Source organism: Zalophus californianus, chromosome 5 (genome assembly GCF_009762305.2).
Source record: "Zalophus californianus isolate mZalCal1 chromosome 5, mZalCal1.pri.v2, whole genome shotgun sequence".
NCBI classification, from domain to species: Eukaryota; Metazoa; Chordata; class Mammalia; order Carnivora; family Otariidae; genus Zalophus; species Zalophus californianus.
Genome location: NC_045599.1, coordinates 23,757,403 through 23,780,706, shown reverse-complemented (window position 1 = coordinate 23,780,706; position 23,304 = coordinate 23,757,403). Strand labels below are relative to the sequence as shown.

Sequence of the window (23,304 nt, the reverse complement as noted above, 5' to 3'; positions counted from 1 at the left end):
AGATCGACTTTTCACCATGTTATTTTTTGGTCAAAAGCCTTCAAAGAGGCTTCAACATTCAGGAAATCAAACTTCATTCCACGGTTTTAGTGAGTATCAGCTAAATGCCAAACCCTAACCAAACTTCTGTGGACAAAGTCAAATGGAGGAAGAGGCCTGTTAAGGCAACAAAGGTGGCATATAGGCTGTGTTAACAAGATGTGGTCAGTCTTTGGGGAACAGAAAGAATTTGGCCATATTTGTAGGATGGGAAAATTGCACTGATGGGGTCCCAGAAAAGCAAAATGGCTTCATCAAATGGATGTCTGTTGTCATAAAACCAACTTAGTGTATTCGGAGTTCTCAGGATTAGCAATTTTCTATGGTTTGTTTGAAGAATATAAGCCAGCATCAGAAATGTTTTAACACTCCAAACCACTCAACTCTATGGCAATGAAATAATCCAATAACACATCAGGGAAGTTTCAAAGTGTTGTTAAGAAGTCTAAAAAAAACCCCATCAATTATAGGAAAAACAGTACCTTAACCGTAACAAAATGTATATGAATGTACATGTGACTGAAGAAAATTTCCAAATTTATTACAGTTCTCAGCATCTCTCCCCTGCTGGTGATGTAGAAATCTTAATGCAAATCTGTCTAAAAATGCTATCTATGGAAACCACTTATATTTATTATGTTGCCACTTTAGCTGCATATTCAAACTGAATAACAATGAGCTCAACTACTCCAGATCATAAAAACATGTTTATTGTTATTTTTCCCTACTTAACGATATTGAAACTGATACATTTCACATTCTTTTTCATGCAAAGTAGGAGTTATTTTGCCGTACTGGGTCACAATAAATATGAATGTGAAAAAGCAGAAGACATTCAAATTTCAAGATGCAAGCCCTAAGTGGAAATACCAACCATAATCCCAGAGATAGCTTAGGAAATGTGAAGGGAAATCATCAAAAGGTAGCAATATAGTCTCACTATATGCATAGTATTTCTTGCTGAGAAATAACAAATGATTATTGGAAAATTATGAGATCGGCATCATTCCAATCACTAGACGAGTACTATTTACTGTCTACTAGGCAAAAAATATCTAGGAAATATACAAAAATAATTAAAATTAAAATCTTTTTTGCATGATTTACTTCTATCATTAACTCTAATATGAGCACACAAATCAGCATATGAAGCAAAACATGGCAATTCTCCCAAGAAAGAGAAAAAGAAAGATATAAGTATATAAATGGACTAGAGACAGTACATTCAAGTGGGGTTTATCCAGAAAGACTTCCTTAAAAGGGTCAAGATTCAAAATGACCTTTGAATGATGAATAGAATTTTGTTATGTGTGGCTAACAAACTAGGATACTCATTCATTTAAGCTAGTAGGGAAATGTTGAGTCCTATATTTTATACTTTCAAGGATTAATCTTTATACATTTGTTCGGTCATTCAAAAAAATAATCTCCCTAAAAGAAATTACTTCTTTATTTCTTAAAAAGAAGGCAATGAATATAGTTTAACTTGGAGATTATAGGATTTATTCAGACTGTATGGTCCCATCTTCTATTTACTTTTGGTAGCCAGCAGACCACCTACTTCTAACTATACCTCTTTTTCTTTTTTTCATTCTTCTCTTTTTCTATGGGAAATGAAAAAAGGAAAGCAACCTTGTTAGATAAAAAGGGAAAGGCAAAAATCAGTGAAGTCCTATGTGAAGTGTAAGAAATAAAGTTCACGATGGTTCTCTAAGGTTTCTGTGACAGACACTTCAGAATCACAGTGCCTTTTTTTGTTGTTTACTTTCAACTCTGCTTTGCAGGTTAAAACTAATTGACCCATAACTTGTTAATATGATTTCCCTGAATGCAGAATCAGCAGTAAAGTGAAATTTAATGAGTAACAAAAATAATTCAGGGAATCTAATGGGGTGCCTGGCTGGCTCAGTCAGCGAGCATGCAACTCTTGATCTCAGGGTTGTGAGTTCAAGCCCCCCCCCCACTGAGCATAGAGATTATGGACAAGAAATTAAAAATAATTCAACAAAGTATGTAAGTTACAAAAATTATAAAGTAACCTGTAGGAGAGCTTTCTAATGAAGGTTATGGTCATCCATTTGACAGCTGCTTGGCCCCATACTCACTCTAAGTAATACTTTTCACTCAGTTCATCTTCCTCCTACATACAGTTCCCAGTCAGATGCCCTACTCCAGAGAAAGGCCCAGCAGGAAATGGGTCTAGTTACACAACATTCAAGAAATCCACATTGCCTAATTAGAATAATCAACCAAAGCTTTCATTCAAATATGGGCAGACAACCAAAAATTACCAGATCTCAAAGGAAAAGCAACAACATGAGAATGAAAGAACAGAAAAAAGTGCTAATCTAAGCCATAAAAGAAAAACAAACTAATAGCACTTAAATATTCAAGGAGGGTGCCATAGGCATAAAAATAACTCCATGATCAAAAAAAAAAAAAAAAAAAAGCAATCTGAGAACATTAAAAACACTTAGAAAGTTACAAGATTGTCAACTTAAAAATCAACAGAAGGCCTGGAACATATAAGTGAATAAACTGCCCAGGAGGTAAATATAAGGAGGAAAATATAAAAGAAAAACAGAGAGAGAACCAATAAAGCAGGTTAACGATGTGACTAATGAGTACTAATATCAGGGGGGAAAAAAGTGAACACAAAATGGAGCAGAGGAATGTGTTAAAGAAATAACAGGGCGAGTAAGTCCCAAATTTGAAGGGCATAAGTATTTATAATGAAATGAATATAACACCTACACATACTATAATTGAGTCTTGCCGAGCAGTATATTTGTATTCACAATTGCTCTTCCATTAGAGCCACGTAGTACTCTTTTCATTAACATGAGTAAAGGGTGGCAGAAGAGAGTCAGCTTTAATATAGAAATAACACATTAACACCAAAATGCATACCAAGAGAAAGGCTTCCAATAATTCAAAGAGAAGGATGACTAACTATCTAGCTATTATCATCTGCTGAAACTTATACAAAATTACTAGATTTGGTAAAAGAAAATTAATGAGATTAAAAACTATTATTAGAATACCTGTGTATGTGTACTAATTTCACCACTTTTTTTTTTTAAAGATTTTATTTATTTATTTGAGAGAGAGAGAGAATGAGAGAGAGAGAGCATGAGAGGGAAGAGGGTCAGAGGAAGAAGCAGACTCCCTGCCAAGCAGGGAGCCCGACGTGGGACTCGATCCCGGGACTCCAGGATCATGACCTGAGCCGAAGGCAGTCACTCAACCAACTGAACCACCCAGGTGCCCTAATTTCACCACTCTTGAATGGAGTAAATTCTAAAAATTATTCTCTAAGTTTCCATGGTACTCTAACATTTCTGAATTTTAATTAAACAGTATAGATTTCACTGATTTCTATTTATACTCTTCCAAATGTTTCAAAAAATATTAGTCACTGTGAAAACCTTATATGTTATTTCTTACACTGACACTGCAATTTGAATTTACAGATAGCACAAAAAAACTGAGAAATAATATTAACTCAAAATGTGAAAAAGGCATTGCAAAAATTCTTTTCAGTTTTGCTTACATGTACCTTTCTAAATTAAAAGTACAAAAAGTATAGATTAATGCAAAATTATCAACACTCAATTTCAATGTAAACAAAAATTTCACATACATATATAATTATATTTGGATTGTGAGGTCTAAAAAGTATACCTTTTTACTTTTAATCCTATAATCTTATATTTTACCTTGACCTAATTATGGATAATAATTTCTTCATCTGGAGAAACCCTTTCTGGAAATATGTTTACTTCCAAAAATCCCTAACCTATATTCAAAATATTCTTTAGAAAGCAGCTACGAAATGAGAAGTAAAAATTTCTAGAAATGTCTATTTATCCTAAAAAGAATTTTATATACTTTTTACTTTCTAAAAATTTAAAAAATTTACTTCAACCATACTACCTAACATCAGCCCACATATTTAAAGACAAAAGAAACAGCTGGAGAACAACATAGGGATGTCCACAAATGTGGAAAAACATAGTCCCTCACCCCCATTATACTTCAGGATTAACCTGTGCCTCTCTGATGCTTTTTAAGAATTCCTGCTAAGAGTCAGCAGACTCATGGGAAGGGAAAGTCCAAGACGGTGGCATAGTAAAGCCCTGTACCTACCTCCTCTCAAGGACACATCGTCTACAGCTACATATGGAATAATTCCTGCTGAAAACGGACTGAAAAGTAGCTGGACAAGCCCCTCCATGACAAGGGATAAAAGTGCCACAAGGAGATAATAGATATGTGGTTTCACCAAAAACCCCACCCCTGCATGGCAACTCACAATAGGGAGGTAACTCAAAAGTCCAGAGCCTCTGTCTGAGGGGTAAGGGATTTGTGTGATACAGGAGGACCCCCAACCCTAGGGACCTGCACCAGACAGATGAGGCCCTAAAAATATCTGGCTGTGGAAACCAACAGGGCTCATGTCCAAGGGATGTGGGGAAGGGTGACTGTGAGGACCTGCAATACTCCTTTTGAGGGACTCCCACTATCAGAGAGTTCCAGCCAGACTCCCAAACTCTGGACACTGCACACACAGTAAATTGAAACACAGCCCCACAATCTGCCTGTAAAAAAAGTCCCATCTACTTGTGCTGGAGCTTCAACCTGAGGGATAGGTTTCAGGTTTGCCACGCACCTAGAGGCTACAGAGAAGGCAGGGAGACACCATCTTTGAGCCCCTCTTGACCTCACCACAATTCCCTAGTACCATCCAAAAAGGAGCTTATATATTCATTTGAAGTATTATTGCAACATATGCCTAGGGGACACCTCTAGATCTTCTGGTCTGGAGGTCAGCAGGGTTTACAATTGCAGCCCCACAGGACTGTATATATTGGCATGCTTTAAAAGTTGCTGCCTGAAGATCTGGCTTTCAATCAGCCTGAAACTAGGTGCTGACTGAGATTCTCCTTTGGGAAAGTGACAAGCCTTGTCATACACTAAACAACTGGGACCTATCAAGAATACATTAAGCTACTTAGGCATTCACCGACGTTTGAGAGGTAACCAAGAGCTAAAGCAATGATGAATGATAAGGTTCACCTTTCACACAAGACCTCTCCATCAAGACTGGGAGAGGTGGCTATTTCACCTAACACACAGAAACAAACACAGAGTCAAGCAGAATGAGAAAAGAGAGAAATATGTTCCAAACAAAAGCACAAAACTTCAGAAGAAGGCCTTAATGAAATAAAGATAAGTTGGGCACCTGGGTGGCTCAGATGGTTAAGCGTCTGCCTTCGGCTCAGGTCATGATCCCAGAGTCCTGGGATCGAGTCCCGCATCGGGCTCTCTGCTCCTTGGGAGCCTGCTTCTCCCTCTGCTTCTCTCTCTCTCTCTCTCTCTCTCCTTCTTCCTCTCTCTCTCCCTCTGTCTCTCATGAATAAGTAAATAAAATCTTAAAAAATATATAAAAAAAAAGAAATAAAGATAAGTTACCTACCCCATAAAAGAGTTCAAAATAATGACCATAAAGATGTTCATACAACTCAGGAGAAGAATGGGTAAACACAGTGAAAACCTCAGCAAAGAGATAAAAAACTTAACAGAATACCAAAGTGAAGTCACAGAGCTGAAGAATACAATCACTGAACTGAAAAATACACTACAAGGGTTTGAAGGCAGACTAGATGAAGCAGATCAATGACCTGGAAGACAGGGCAGTGTCTTCACACAAAATCAAAGTGAAGATATGGAAAAGATGTTTCATGCAAATGGAAACAAAAAGAAAGCCAGAGTAGCTATACAAAATAGACTATAAAACAGTAGCTATTACAAAACAGATTTTAAAACAAAACTGTAATAAAAGACCAACAGGGCATTTCATAATGATAAAGGAGTCAAACCAAGAAGAGGACATAACAACTGTAATTACTTACGAATCCAACATAGGAGTACCTAAATATACAAAGCAAATACTAACAGACCTAAGGGAGAAATTGAAAGCAATGCAATGATAGCAGGGAACTTTAATGCCCCACTCACATCAATGAATAAATTGTCCACAAAAAATAAGGAAACATCAACCTTATTATATTAGACCAGATGGACTTAATAGAGGCATATAACACATTCCACCTAAAATCAACAGAATATACCTTCTTCTAAGGTGCACATAGAATATTCCAGGATAGATCACATGTTAGGTACAAAATAGATCTCAATAAATTTAACAATGAAATCAAATCAAGCTTCTTCTCTCACCACAATCGTATGAAACTAGAAATTAATTACAAGAAGAAAACTGGAAAAACCACAAAGAGGTGGAGATTAAATAACATGCCACTGAACAACCAATGGTCTTTGATTCCCTTTGAAGAAATCAAAGGGAAAATAAAAAAATTACATCAAGACAAATGAAAATGGAAATACAAAAATCCAAAATCTATGGGATGCACCAAAAGCAACTCTAACAGGGAAGTTCCTAGTGATACAGGTCTACCAAAAGAAACAAAAATATCAAATAAACAATCTAATTTTAAACATAAAGGAACAAGAAAAAGAACAAAGAAGCCCAAAGTTAGTAGAAAGAAGGAAATAATAAGGATTAGAGCAAAAATAGAGACAAAAAAGACAACACAAAATATTAAGGAAACTAAGAGCTGATTGTTTGAAAAGATAAGCAAAATTGACAGCACCAAAGAAAAAAGAGGGAAGGCTCAAATAAATAAAATCAGAAATTAAAGGGAAGAATTTACTACCAATACACAGAAATACTAAGGATAGTAAGAGACTACTATAAAAAATTATAAGTCAACAACCTGGACAACACAAAAGAACTGAATAAATCCCTACATATATATAATCTATGAAGACTGAATCACGATAAAACAGAAAATGTGAATAGACTGATTACTAGTACAGAGATTGAATCTAAGAAAAAACTCCCAACAAAGATCCAGGACCAAATAGCTTCAGTGATGAATTCTAACAAACATTTAAAGAGTATTTAAACACCTACTCTTCTCAAACTCTTCCAAAAAGTTGAAGACAAGGGAAAGCTTCTAAACTCACAAGAACACCACAAAACAAGAAAATTATAGGCCAATGTCACTAACGAACACAGGTGCAAAAAATCCTCAACAAAATATTAACAAACTAAATTTAACGATGCATTAAAAAATTCATTTAACATCATCAAGTTGGGGGGGCGCCTGGGTGGCTCAGTTGGTTAAGCGACTGCCTTCGGCTCAGGTCATGATCCTGGAGCCCCGGGATCGAGTCCCACATCGGGCTCCCTGCTCAGCAGGGAGTCTGCTTCTCCCTCTGACCCTCTTCCCTTTCGTGCTCTCTATCTCTCATTCTCTCTCTCTCAAATAAATAAATAAAATCTTTGAAAAAAAAATAACATCATCAAGTGGGATTTATTTCAGGGATGCAAGAATGGTTTGACGACCACAAATCGATCAACATGACTCATCACATTAACCAAATGAAGGATAAAAATCATATGATCATCTCAATAGAATGAGAAAAAGCATTTAACAAAATTCAACATCAATTACAAAAACTCTCAACAAAATGGCTATAGAGGGAACATAAGCGAACGTAATAAAGGCCATATATGACAAACCCACAGTTAACATCATACTCAGTAGAGGAAAACTGAAAGCTTTTCCTGTAAGATCAGAAACAAGACAAGGATAGCCGCTCTTGCCACTTCTATCTGACATAGCACTGGAAGTCTTAACCAGAGCAGTTAGACAAGAAAAAGAAATAAAGATCATCCAAACTGGAAAGGAGAAAGTGAAACTGTTATGTGCACATGACATGATACTATATATGAAAACCCTAAAGACTCCACCAAAATACTGTTAGAACTAATAAATGAGTTAAGTAAAGTTGCAGGATACAAAATCAATATACATAAAATTGTTGTGTTTCCATACACTAATAACAAACTATCAGCAAGATAAGAAAATGTACTACTGCATCAAAAAGCATAAAATACCTAAGAATAAATTTAACCAAGGAGGTGAAAGACCTGTACAGTGAAAACTCTAAGATAATGATGAAAGAAAGTGAAGACACAAATAAATGGAATATTTCATGCTCATGAATTGTAAGAATTAACATTGTTAAAATGTCCTTATTACCTATAGGAATCTACACATTCAGTGCTATCCCTATCAAAATTTCAATGTCATTTTTCATGGAACAAGGACAAATAATTCTACACTTTATATGAAACCACAAAAGACTCTGAATAGCCAAAGCAATCTTGAGAGAGAAGAACAAAGCTGGAGGCATCACACTCCCTGATTTTAAACTATAGAAGGTATCAAAACAGTATGGTTTTGGCATAAGAACAGACACACAGATCAATGGGACAAAAAAGAGAGTCCACAAACCCACCCCCCCACTTATATGGTCAATTAATTTACAACAAAGAAGCCAAGGATATACAGTTGGGAAAGGACAGTCTCCTCAATAAATGGTACTGGGAACATTGGACAGCCACATGCAGAAGAATGAATCTAGACCCCTATCTTACACGATACACTAAAATTAACTCAAAATGGATTAAAGACTTGAATGTAAGACCTGAAACCATCAAACTCCCAGAAGGAAATATAGGCAGTAATTTCCTTGACACAGATATTGACAATGAATTGTTGGATCTGACTCTAAAAGCAAGTACAACAAAAGTAAAATAAACAAGTGGGACTACAGCAAACTAAAAAGCTCATGCATGGGAAAGAAATTCATCAGAAAGATGAAAAGGCAACCTAGTTGATGGGAGAAAATATTTGCAAATCATATACTCAATAAGGATTAATACCTAAAATATATAAAGATCTCAAACAACTCAGTGGTAAAAATAACAAACAATCCAACTTAAAAAAATGGGCAGGGGATCTAAATATACTTTTTCCCAAAGAATACATAGCTATGACAACAAGCACATGAAAAGATGTTCAACATGACTAATTATCAAGGAACTGAAAATCAAAACCACAATGAGATACCACCTCACACCAATTAGAATGGCTAGTATCAAAAAGAAAAACAAAACAAAACAAGAAGTAACAAGTGTTAGTGAGGATGTGGAGGAAAAGTAACCCTCATGCAATGTTGGCAGGAACGCAAACTGATGCAGCCACTGAAGAAAACAGTATGAAGATTCCTTAAAAAATTAAAAATAGAATTACCATACAATCCAGTAATTCTACTACTGGCTATTTACTTACCCAAAAGGAATGAAAACGCTAATTCAAAAAGATATATGCACCCCTATGTTTACTGTGGTATTATTTAACAATAGCCAAGATATGGAAGCAACCCAAGCATCCATCCACAGATGAATGGACAAAGAAGACGTGGTATATATATACAATGGAATATCACATTTAAGTTTTGACTTCCCAAAAACCGAACTACTAATAGCCTAATACTGACCTGAAGCCCTAACAATAACAGTCAAATAGCAATTAACATGCATTGGAATGTTACATGTACTATATACTGTATTCTTACAATAAAGTAAGCTAGAGAAGAGAAAATGTGATTAAGAAAATCATAAGGAAGATATATTTACAATACTGTATTGTATTTATCAAAAACCGCGTATAGGTAGACCTGCACAGTTTAAACCTATGTTCAAGGGCATACCAGAAACTAGTATAATGTTTTAAAGAAATCTGCCTCAATAAAAAAGAAGTAAAAATAAGTTTTGTGGTTCAAATAATATGTTCATAGTTTCATTTCTCTCAAATTCTTGTTCCTTTTTTCTCTCCAAGAGTCAGAGCCTCTTACATCTATAGGAATCAAAAAAAAGTAATGGTCCGTTGAGTTTTAAAGAAAACTAGCTGTCAAAGTTTGGGAGCTAGGGCTCAACAGTAGCATCACTTTTCCTTAATAAGAAGAGAAGGTGAATAAAAAAGTCCACAGCCCTTTTTACATGCCCTATCATCTGCAAGGTATTGTGTTAAATACTGTGGGAAATTTAAAAATGAGTGAGAAATCCTCAATTCTTTTTCCACCTGTCTCCTCTCCCATAGTGTCCAAAATGAAAAGTCCATGAATGTCTTCTCTCTCTGTTCTTTCTCTACATCCCTAAAATTGGGCAGAGTTTCTCAAGTTTTCCCAAACGGAAGTACCCTTATGCGAAAGGAGGTGAGCTATGTACTCTCAGGTATTAATGGTATAAGCTCAAGGCTTAAATCGAATTTCTTCTGTTTTATGTTAAAACTTTAAAATTCCTATAAATTCGGGATTTAATTTTATTCCTTAACATAGTCTTATTTATTCATTATAACTGTTTGCCCTCAAAACTTCAAGCAAAGCTGACACTTTAGTAAACTGTGCCATATTTAGCCTGTAGCATTTCTTGGGGTGCTCAGGCCAATTTAAAAAGAACAGGCCAGCGATTTTTGGTTTTTTGCTTCCTCCAAGCAGGCACATGTGCCATGTTACACATGCCTCCTAACCCACAGAGTCCCCAAATGCCCATCCTCACCTACAAAACTCAGGGCAGTAGCTTACAGAACACTTCAGGATGATTCATGGACTTTGGATATTGGAATAATCAGGTATTAAAATAGACATCTCTTTTTACTGAAGCACAACAAATCCAACCTGTGGGTTCATTTTATTTTCATTTCCAATCCAGTTAATTTGGGCAGACATTTTTAAAGAAATAAAAAAGAAAACAATAGATTTCCTACTTTGAAATATTAGCGTACTAAAATTATCATTTGACATTACCATTTGCAAAGAAAATTACAAATTAATCCTTCCCATTCCGTTCATTTCTTAACGAAAAAGCAAGCTGTGTCTAAAATGTGAACACACATTATGAAGGGTACAGAGAAAGGAGACTTTGACTTTGTTCCCCTTATCCCTGTGCACTGTTACTTTTTAGGAAGTGTGCATTGCTTTTGTAATTAAAAAAAAATAAAATTACAGAGGTTGAAATTTTCATCTATACACGAGGATTAATTTGTTTTCATGTAACACTTTCAAAAGTGAACTGAGCTGAAAGAATTGATGTACTAGTTACAAATATAAGTTCCAGTGAACAGTTCAAAAATACTAAATCCATTTCATCATCCCCACTGAGTGACCTAAAGGCCCTTTACCACGGGTAATTTATAAGGCCATCTCTACACCTAGCTTTTAATTCTGCTTAAGCAAATTAAAATGGAGCTCATTATGTTACCCTACCAGTCTAGAACGACTAGTCTTCTACCTCCTCCCCAGCTCCACCAGCAAACTGCCAGGGGTATCCCAATGGGTCACTTATCTTAGCCCAAGAAAGGAAACCTCCAGGTTAGAGGTGCTGACTGTTCCTCAGATTAATTTCAGCTGGCCCTTTTCCAAGCACCACAGGAGAGGGATATTGTAGACTCAGTGTTGAAGCCCAAGGAAAACGATAGTTCTGTGACTATCACTTTCCAACTGGAAACTCTAAGTTTGATAAGAATCCTTGAAGAGCTATCATTAGAAAAGACATGTAGCTTTCAATAATGGAAAGATACTCACAGAAGGCAATTCACTACAACTCTCACATACACGTGTTCCTTAGCCCAGCGCAGCCTGGTGCAACCTGCCAGGTCGTCTTCTGATTTCATGAGATTTCCAGTTAATGCCTTCCAAATTTCATGGCAATACTTGATAGTTAACCCCAAAACCTTATTTGCTCATTATTGCAGTATCCTATGTGCATGACCTTACTAGATGCATACATGTGGTATTATACAATTTAATTATTCACAAATTTATTGAAAACACCTATGGTTTAGAGCTCTGAATGAGACCTGGTCCCTCTCTTCATGGCATGTGAAATATCCTAATCAAATTTTATGGACAAAATACTTTTAAAAGAAAAAACAATCCTGAAGTATCATGATATTACCTAAATATATACAAACATATCACTAAATATAAAATCTGTGGACTTATATTTTGTAAAATAATATAGTCTTATATATAATTCACAAATTAAACTACACAAACACATACAATTAAAATTTGAATTAACATTAATTTAGCAATATTTTAAAGGGACAAATGTTGTTTTGCAATTTGTTTAGGGTACTGCCTACAATGGCACAGTTTCCTTTGAGTCCAGCATGCATATATAGTCACCATTTTATGAAAAACTTTTTTTTTTTACTTTTATATGAAAAACTTTCTTCAAGAGCTTTCTGTTTGCACTACTGCAAACCTTTTCTCATGGAGTGCACTGATGATACTTTTATGCTCATTTTGGTGCTGATGTATTATGTCCATATAAAGTCTGACTCTCTTCTGCTACCCTTCACTCATGATAATGAAGAGTCCTATTCAGCTACAATGAAAGAGTAAACATGGTTATAAATATACTCATTCTGCATGACAAGACTCAATTATGACATTGTCCAATTGACTCAGAACCTGTTCATGTATCATTATATATTTTTTAATTATCTTTAAGATAAAAACACAGTAACTTCTGTGAAGAACGTTCAGACCCATAAAAATGCAACTGTTGATTCCTGCAGGTTCAAGAGAACACCCCCATGGAGAGTTTCCATTAGAGACAGGATAAATCTAAGGCTCAAATAAAGCTTATTTTATAAACTGTTATTCACCCAATTTGCAACATGCTTGAAGTGAAGAAAACATTAAACCTAAGTCTACCTCCCAAATCCATCCTCAAATAAAAGATACTTTTAGAAATTCAAACCCAAGTGTGCACTCTCTCCCTGATCTGATGAGGGACAGTACAAAGAGAACAGGCTTTGCAGTCAGACAGATACTAGGAAGATGGTTTAATCTCTTTAGCATTAATTTTCTTCATCTGTGAAAGGGAGATAAAACTACATGCACGCAGGGTTACTGTCAAAACTAAACAAGATAATATAGAACATGTTATACACGGTGTGTGATTCAATAAATGTGAATACCTTCTTTCATTCCAGCTAATTGGGACCACGTCCTTTGGAAGTAAAATTTATAAATAATTATTTGACTTTATTATTATACATGAATAAAATCTATATTCAAGAATATGGCACAACTTTAATTTTCCAAAAATTATAAAAAGTACACAAATGCAGTTTTGCAAATATTTAATAGAAACAGACTAACAATTATAAGAGAGTAAGAGACTCATTTATGTAGAACAGTGTTCTTATAGTTTGAATGAGTGTTACTCTCTGGTAATCTTCACAGGTTAGATGGTTTTTATGAGCTAGTAATCATATTATGAGAATGTGAGTGGGCCTGGCTATATGGAAAGTGATGTATTCAGAAGTCTGGGTAAGTTTCATTTACGCTAAGAAAAGTCCTATAAAAATCATAACCAAGGACTGAAAAAATATGTCTAAAGTAAAGCTCTGTGGCTGTATATGTATGCAATTATAGACATATATACACATATGTATCTATAATTATTTAGGTAAATGAATTATTTAGGTAATATTATATATCATCTACACAAATACACTATCACATAAATCTGTACATCTGTATATACTACATACATATAGTATACAAAAATACATATACACATAAGGATACACAATTCATTTTTTTTTGTAACAGTGAAAGTTTCAAAGAACAGTTTATAAAAGAAAGACAAGGTCAATTTTATGTAATTTCCCCCCCAAAAGCATATTTTCACATCTTTAAGAATCTACCTAACTAACATTACCAATGTCTGGATTTGTTCTCAGTGTATTTTGTAAAAGATCAACATAATGTCTAAAGATTTTATTCCTGAAAATAAAATTTTTACAAAAGTCTAATGACATATTTTTGACAATTATCTCTTCTGAAAAACTTTAATCCTTGATTTACATACAAGTTATCACTACAAATGCTAAGAATGAGTTCAGTTAGCAAGAGTCAAAAGAAGATTCATCACATCATCAGTAATTCAATGATCAGAAATTCATCTCCCATCTGTAGTAAACAAAAATTCTGTTTGCTTTTTAAAAACAGTAAGATGCCACCCCCACATTCCTTTAGATCTAGAAAATAGATTTAAATCTCGTATTCTTTGAGCAATTCCTAAGGTAACCCAAACTGGAAAAGGGAATTTAGAACATTTCTATTTAATGTCAAGCCTTTCAAGAATTCTTTTGAAGCCATTATAATTTGATTAGCATAAACTACTTAGAATCTAAGATAAGGTATCCAGATCATACTTTAATAGTTCTACAACTCAGATAACAGAAAATGGTCCCCAGTGAATGGGAATAATATCTGTCCCATCACATGAAATAAAATAATTAGAATTTATGACATGTATAATCTTTACGTCTTCATATCCTCAGGCTTTAAGTTATCATCCTGAAGCAGACTTATAAAAAGATTTCCCATGTAAATTGATATTACAGGCTCTGCATGAAAAAGCTAGGAGCACCTCGACTTTCAGCCCATCATTTTCAATACCAGTGAAGATTATCAGGTACCAAATGTAAATCCAGACTCATTGAAATAAAGTCCACTACCTGGTACAAATTCAAAGCCTCATTCAGAATAAGACTTTCCATATCCTAAGTCTTCATTTGGCAATAGGTCTATAATATTCTTTTCTTTTTAATATGAAAAATTATTTTTTATGATAGTCTACCAATACAATTGAACCTACACTTAGACAAGCAGGTAGATAAGCTTGGTTTTTAATCCTAAACAAACTGTTTTAACATTATACATTATTATTTGGAGAGAACAATTCAAAATATACAATATTTAGGATTGTTTTATTTTTCAAACTATGCAAAAAGGTAATATCTAAAGCTATAAGCAAAATAGTGTTTAGAGGAAGTAAGTAAAAATGTAAATCCTCATTCAAAATTTACAAAATTAAGAGTCTTTAAGAGTCAGATTAAAAACTCCTTTGACAAGAGGATGCCCCAGTGAATACAGCCTAATGATCAGTATGATTTGAAGCTCCATAAAAATGAATGAAACTGGCACCTTATCTTTAAGAACTTACATTCAGGCAGGGATGAGACAGAACTCCAAAAGAGAATAAGACAGCAGGAAAGAGAACTCTAAATGAAAGAAGGTATTTATTCCTCAGGAAAAAAAGGAAGAGTTTGGGAACACTTGGCTACTAAGGTGGCCTTTGAAGGACAGTCTACATAAATGGGAGAGGGGAAAATTTCAGGCTCAGTGAACCAGATGAGCAAAACCACACTGTCAAAAAAGGATAAGGGATGCTGAAGGGATGATTAGGAGTATAGAGCCAGAATGCAGAGTATATGGGGCAACTTGGGGGTGGAACATGGGTGTAAATGATGAAGCTAGTAGTTTAAGATCTTGCATGTCATACACATTTTAGTTTTTTTCCAGACTCTTATCATCTGTACCCCATTCTTAAGTTTGAGGAATCCCCCAACTTATGTTTGTCCAAGAAGGAAAAAATGGAACACCATCATGTTCATAGCCTTCCTTAGAGGTGGGGTACAGAAATCTGACCTGGGATTTCCCTACCAGTTGCATGTAATCCAGGAAGCTTAGAGAGATAAAGAAACCAACAGGGTAGATTTCTCTCCTGCAAGAACGATGGCTGCTACATCACACACAATACCGTATATCTTCCCAGATAGGGAATGGAGCATAATCCTGGGCTCCGTCTCTGGCAGCCTAGACTCAATCTCAGTCTCTGGCAGAATTCTGTGAACTGCCCAGGATCCTTTAATAAATTCCCTCTGTACAAATTAGCCGGAGGTGGTACTTTGGCTTTCAACTAAGAATTCTGACTGATACACCATGCAAAAGTGCCTGGTCTTTTATAAAGAATTTTATAAAGTTGACCCACTTTGCCCAAAATTTTACATCAAGATGTGTTACTGAATTAATAGTTAAAAACAATATAAATGCATGGGTCACCTGGATGGATGGCTCAGTCTGTTAAGAGGTGGCCTTCAGGGGAACCCTCCTACACTGTTGGTGGGAATGCAAGCTGGTGCAGCCACTCTGGAAAACAGTATGGAGGTTCCTCAAAAAGTTGAAAACAGAGCTACCCTATGATCCAGCAATTGCACTTCTGGGTATTTACCCCAAAGATACAAATGTAGTGATCCAAAGGGGTACGTGCACCCCAATGTTTATAAGCATCAATGTCCACGATAGCCAAACTATGGAAAAAGCCAAGATGTCCATCAACAGATGAATGGATAAAGAAGATGTGATACACACACACACACACACACACACACACACACACACACACACACACACAATGGAATATTATGCAGCCATCAAAAAGAATGAAATCTTGCCATTTGCAACGACGTGGATGGAACTGGAAGGTATTATGCTAAGAGAAATAAGTCAATCAGAGAAAGACAAGTATCATATGATCTCACTGATATGAGGAATTCTTGATTTCAGGAAACAAACTGAGGGTTGCTGGAGTGGTGGGGGGGTGAGAAGGATGGGGTGGCTGGGTGACAGACGTTGGGGAGGGTATGTGCCATGGTGAGTGCTGTGAATTGTGCAAGACTGTTGAATCACAGATCTGTACCTCTGAAACAAATAATGCAATATATGTTAAGAAAAAAAAAAGAAGGTAGCAGGAGGGGAAGAATGAAGGGGGGGAGATCGGAGGGGGAGACCAACTATGAGAGACAATGGACTCTGAAAAACAAACTGAGGGTTCTAGAGGGGAGGGGGTTGGGGGGATGGGTTAGCCTGGTGATGGGTATTAAGGAGGGCACGTTCTGCATGGAGCACTGGGTGTTATGCACAATGAATCACGGAACACTACATCAAAAACTAATGATGTAATATATGGTGATTAACATAACAATAAAAAAATTTAAAGAAAAAAACTAATGATGTAATGTACGGTGACTAACATAATAAAATTAAAAAAAAAAGAGTCTGCCTTCAGCTCAGGTCATGATCTTAGGGTCCTGGGATTGAGCCCCATGTCTGGCTTTCTGCTCAGCGGGGAGTATGCTTCTCCCTCTCCCTCTGTCCCTGTCCCTGCCCCTGCCCCCAGCCCTCATGCTCACGCTCTCTCTCTCAAATAAATAAAATCTTTGGGGAAAAAAAAAACCACAAAACAAAACAAAAACCAATATGAATGTATATTATCTTTTAATTAGTACTCTGCTGAAGCTTTAAAATTCTGATTGATTTTTTTAGCCCTCAAGTTAGTTAGTTAATCTTTTAACAAAAACTGCCTTCTGAATCAATGAAAAAGAGGTTGTCCCAGCCCTGTTCCCAGATACCAGATCAGACTAGTAAGAAAGTGCTCTGCAGGGCGCCTGGGTGGCTCAGTTGGTTAAGCAACTGCCTTCGGCTCAGGTCATGATCCTGGAGTCCTGGGATCGAGTCCTGCATCGGGCTCCCTGCTCAGCAGGGAGTCTGCTTTTCCCTCTGACCCTCTTCCCTCTCATGCTCTCTATCTCTCATTCTCTCTCTCTCAAATGAATAAATAAAATCTTTAAAAAAAAAGAAAGTGCTCTGCAGCAATCTGGTTTTAAAAAGTACTGACCAGGACACTTTTCTGCACCATCTTTGCAAATGCCTCAACAGTGGCCAGTGATATATGAGCTATTAAGTTAACACCTGGGTGTGGCAAATTTAGAGCGTGAGAGCTGTGAATGGTGCACTATAATACCTATTCTAAAATGCACTATTTTCATGTGATTCACTAAGAATTTAGTAAAAGTAAATAAATCAAAAGACTATCCCCATCTCATTTCTAAGTACAATTTTAGGCTGGCTCTTCTATCCATTCTACTTTTTATTCAGGCAATTTATGTAAAGAATTCCTTTTATGCAGCTAATTGTTAACCCTTGTTGTGGATGAATGAACTCTGAAAATGCAAACTGTATGAGTATTTTGTCTAAATGACATTGTCAAGAACCAACCTTATAACTGGTTGAATGACAAAGTGGCCACAAGAGTGATATCTGTCTTTCTTTATTTGGCACAAGAAAATGAGTGCTCTGAGGTAGGGCTGTGTTGTGAGTGTAATTTAGGAACACAGAATAAAGATACAGATGGCCAAAAATAAACAAAAACGTTCTCTGATTTTCTGACTTCATATTTTATATATGACTATATATGACCACTAGGAGGAAAAATGATACCTAACAAGACAATTTCTTTCATGGTTGTGATCAAAAAGAGAGATTAAACATTTAAGGAACTGCCCAAAACAAAATATTTCAGAGAAATATGTCTGAAGAAATGTCAATTTGAAGACTTAAAATTTTCTCATGATAAAAAAAGATACTGCATAAAAGAAACATGTTGCAACCAAGGAAATTCTATCTTTACTAGAAGTGTGGCCCAGTAATTAAAATAGCTCCTTTTAATAGTTCATCTTCCTTTGATAGCCCAGCTCTTAGTATACTGATTTAATGTTAGGGTCTAATTCTTATTATAATATATAAGTAAGAATTTCCTTCTGTATTTCTAAGTGCCACTTTTAAACTAAGGACTCCTAAGTTAGTACAAATATCTTCCCGGGTAGGTTAGCCATTAGCAATGAAGCTCCTTTCAATTGTCAAAGCTAAACCTCTTTAGAGCAATCTGTTTCCCCAATGCTTCTCTTTTCTTCTCTCCCATCTTACTCATACCACACTTCTATTGGAAATAAAAAGATGTTGGTATTATTTTTTGAAAATAAAACCAAGATATCTAAGTTTAATTTTATGTTTTCCAAGAACCAATCCTGAGCCTTTTTCACACCCAAGTACCAATGAACAACCTATTCTGAATGACAAATAAAAGTTTCCCATCCCCATTTCAAATCCAGTCACTCTTCTAGAATTTTCCACATACTGTTACTTCAGTTATTTTCTTATGAGGCTATGGTAATAACAAAACTTTACTGAAAAACATATGACAGTGTGTACTGCATAGAATTCCAATAAATTATTCTATGTTGACTATACGTCCATCATTTGGCAATACATCATGTCTGTTTTTTTCATTCCCCCACATAAAAAAAGTACTCTCAGTTTCATTAAACAGAAGACTCACAGTACTTTACATATTAACATATTCTTACCAAGAATAAAGGGAGCATTGTAGTATCCCCAAAGTCCTAATTATACTGCAATATGTAACATATATTGAATTGAGGTAATGATTTATATTCCATTTTTATCTCATTCTTTTCACATTACATCCTAAGTTTTTTATTTCACATTGTAAATGTAACAAACCTTTTTAGTGACTATAAATCTCTTATATGGGTGCACAGTACTTTAACCATTCTCTTTACTGTTTAGGTTGTGTCACTTACCAAATACTACATACAAATCTAATAATTTCTACCTTCCTTAGAATAAATGACAGAAAGTGAAACTGCTAGGACAAAAGACAGATAATTGTAACCAACACTGAAAATTGGAAGCTAACACTGAAATTTTAAGTATCCATTTCGCATGAACATCAAGAAAAGGTGCTAACTGCTAGTGTTGAGGAGTTTCAAAATCAGTATTTTTGAAAGGAATTAAATCACTAGATATACCTTCTAAACTTTATAAATAAGAAGTTGATACCCTATATAAACACATTCAAAATCATTCTTCTAAAGACATTTAGGATTATATGAAAGAAGTCAGAAATTAATGGTAAATATAGTTAAGGTTACATAAATCCTTATTCCGCAGGTATATTTGTTATCAACTATTTGTGGAATTTCAGCTGGTTTTTATGTGCTTGAAATGATGACTGAATGAATTAAGAAATTATCAGTGAATTTTAGTTGTGCCTACTTAGTCTACCTACAAGTAAAATTAACTTAAACAACATCACTTGGGATTATTTAAAGGCTGTTCTTAATACATATAACACTAGGTAAACTCCTCTGTTACTCCCTTCTTTCGTTTTTTTGAAGTTACTATTTACGTGTAGAAGTTTGCTCTTAAAATGAAGTATTTCTTAAATTATACTCTCCCAATATTAGTTGAACAACCGTTGTGTTAAGTCCAAAGGAGAAGGTACAGCAAGCACTGATGGAAACAGCTCTCCTGCTGACCAACCCTAACAGCCTGATGTGAATTTCAAAACATTCCTCATTCAGCCAGGAAATGGCCCTCCTATTGCCTTCCACAGAATCACACTTTCACGGGATAGATGTTCCTTTGAGGCCCTGAAGGCTAAAGCTTACCCTCTAAGTGTGAGGACCAGATCATTTCTGATTCTGCTTTCAGCTCTAACCCTCATTTGACAGCTCATCAGCCATGCCGTCTTCCAAGCACAGAGGAGGTTATTACAAGACACTTACCTTTATATTCTAGTTTATCCTCACATATTTTATCACTCTACAGTTCATAAAGCATTTTTTTAGATCCATTATCTCATGTAAATCCAGTTGGAAATGTAGGAGATCTATTATTAGGTGGTTCTTTTATAAGTGGTTCAGAAAGGCAAGGTGATGAACCAGCTGATATCAGAAATAATATAAAAACCTAGGTCTCCCCATTTCCTGGCCAGTCAGCATTCCCCTATCCCTCCTAACATTCTCTGGTCCACTTAGGTAAAAGTAATCTTATTGATTAAAATGCTGTAAGTCATTTACCACCTTAGAACTAAGTAAGACTCAAAATTTTTTCCTTAGAAAAGACTTTCCTGGGGTGCCTGGGTGGCTCAGTCATTAAGAGTCTGCCTTCAGCTCAGGTCATGATCCCAGGGTCCTGGGATTGAGCCCCACATCGGGCTCCCTGCTCGGCGGGAAGCCTGCTTCTTCCTCTCCCACTCCCCCTGCTTGCATTCCCTCTTTCGCTGTGTCTCTGTCAAATAAATAAAATCTTTAAAAAGAAAAAAAAAAAAAGACTTTCCCTTGTTTAAACCAATATTAGTAATTCTGCCTCCAGACTGCTTTTAGATTTGAGTTGCAACATCAATTCCTGCCAGAATTTCCAGGCTTCCCTGCAGACTTTAGACTTGCCAACCCCCCACCCACCCACCCAGTCATGTGAACCAATTCCGTAAAATATTTCTATCTCCCGACAGATATAGATAGGCAGCTAGCCCTACATCCTACTGGTTTCTCCAAAGATTTCTAATACAGTAGGTTAGTTTTATTAACACCTATTCCCAAGCCCCTTCTCCTTGGCTTTTTTTTTTTTTCTGCTATAGAAGCCAGAAGTCCCAATTTACCCACCTGTCTTGCAGCTACAGATGGTTATATGACACAATTCCAACCAAGGATATGTAAGCAGAAGTCCATGGGGAAGGACTTCCATCCCTGAAGAAAGGGCTAAACTCCTTAAAAGTGCCTGAAATCGATAAGCATGTGGACAGAAGCTAACATTCTAAGCAAAGGCAGAGCAAGAAAGACCGTAAAAGCACAGGACCATGATGATATCATTTAGCATCTACTTAGTCATGGCCTACTCACCTACACTTTTGGAAAACTGACAAAAGCCACTGTGGCCAAATTTTCTGCTGTGTGGGGTTTTTTTATTCAAATACATTCCTATGTGACACAATAACTCATAAAATGGCTTTACACATACCTACCCAAATACCTATCGCATTAAGCTGGTAAATTATTTGTTTCCTGACAGAAAGGTCAAAAAAAGTTTTAAATACAAATATTAAAATCTCAGGTATAATTTATTAAGTACTTAATGATTTACTTAAAATGTGGGAGAGCAAATAATGAGTGTCTTTTCCTAAAGGGCCTTAATTTACAGCTATGCTGGAAGAAATCAGCTCTGCCAGTCAGTTGAAACCCATGAAGCAAGCCAAGGTAGTCAATTTGTCCATAGGTACAAATGGTTGTAGAACAGTGTTAATAAGAATATAGCCACAATTTTAGGCTAGATACATTTTTCACAAATATACATTGTTTTAAAGATTTATTTTTTTTTTAGAGAAAGAGAACGCAAGCGGGAGGAGGGGCAGAGGGAGAGGGAGAATCTCAAGCATATACCCCTGCACCCCTAACCCCCTAACCCCCCACACGGGGTTTGATCTCACACCCCTGAGACCATGACATGAGGTGAAATCAAAATTTGGATGCTTAACCAACTGAGCCACCCAGACGCCCCACAAATATTCATGTTTTAAACCATTTATAAAGCGGTACGAAACAGGAGATGTTTTCAGTGGGTTTTTCAAAATGAAAAAAAAAATTTTTTTTCAGTTAGCATGATATGTGAGCCTACAAATGTTGTTAATAGGGAGGTTGTGATAAGATCAGAGAGGCTGAGATAGAGATAATTTTAAATGAACTGGGTTGGAAAGAATGAGGCACAACAGATAAGAATTTGAATAAAGCAATTTTCAAAGAGATTAAGTTAACCTAGTGGCCTAAGGGTTGCCAGAATTTCAAAACCCTATTTTAACTGAGAGCCTAGAAGGATCTTCACTTCCTGGTGGTAAAAGAGGATTCTCACTCATTCTTTCCAGGGTTCATCTGTGGTCTATTGCCTGTAGTCTCTGGTCGGCTTTCTGCCAACAGTGTGGCTCTTTGGCAGTCACCGACATAGTCAGCCCTATGATGGCAGAATGTTCATTCTCTCCTGGTGCCGTGACCCCCTCTTCTACAGCTTTGACCTAGGAGAAGCAGCCATCCTAACAACCTTGCCCTCAGGGGACATGAACATCTTGGCTCATCCCTTCTCTACGCTTGGAAAACCCACTGATCTACCATTCAAAGTTAATATCAACTACTCTGTGAAGCCTTCCTGCCAAATTTCATAGCCCCAGGGATGGCTCCTTTTGAAACCACTATAGTGAGGATGCAGATTCATCAAGTCCACGCTCACTTCCATATTACTTATATTCTCATTTATCTATCCTTTTTCCCAGCTACACTCTCTCTCAACTCTTCGGGAGAAGTTTACGTGCTTGGAACAATACATGTGATCATATACTGGTTAAGTGCTTGAAATACATTCACTCAAACAGAAGCGGCTGTCCTAATATTTCTACTGTATGATTTTTCATTTTGTTTAAACTCTAGAAATCACGGTACCATTCTAAAGCTATTATCTGAAGCACCACCTTTATTTTTCATATTCTATCAAGAGCTAAGCATACAGCCAGCACTCAACACAACCTGCTTACTATGACAATTCTAATAAAGATGGTAATAAACCCATTTATCCACAGGGATTTTCACAAGAATTTATTAACATTAGAAGCCCATGTAAAAGGCATTCCTAAAAACTAATAATCATGAACACTCGTATTAAAATCTCTGAAATACGGGCGCCTGGGTGGCTCAGTTGGTTGGGCGACTGCCTTCGGCTCAGGTCATGATCCTGGAGTCCTGGGATCGAGTCCCACATCGGGCTCCCTGCTCAGCG

At 36.2% G+C, this 23,304-nt stretch overlaps 1 protein-coding gene across 1 annotated transcript in view; it reads right to left on the bottom strand.

The window, feature by feature from the left end:
- Window positions 1–23,304, bottom strand: part of CHSY3 (chondroitin sulfate synthase 3) — a 297,256-nt gene that overhangs the window by 245,110 nt on the left and 28,842 nt on the right. The window lies entirely within an intron of this gene.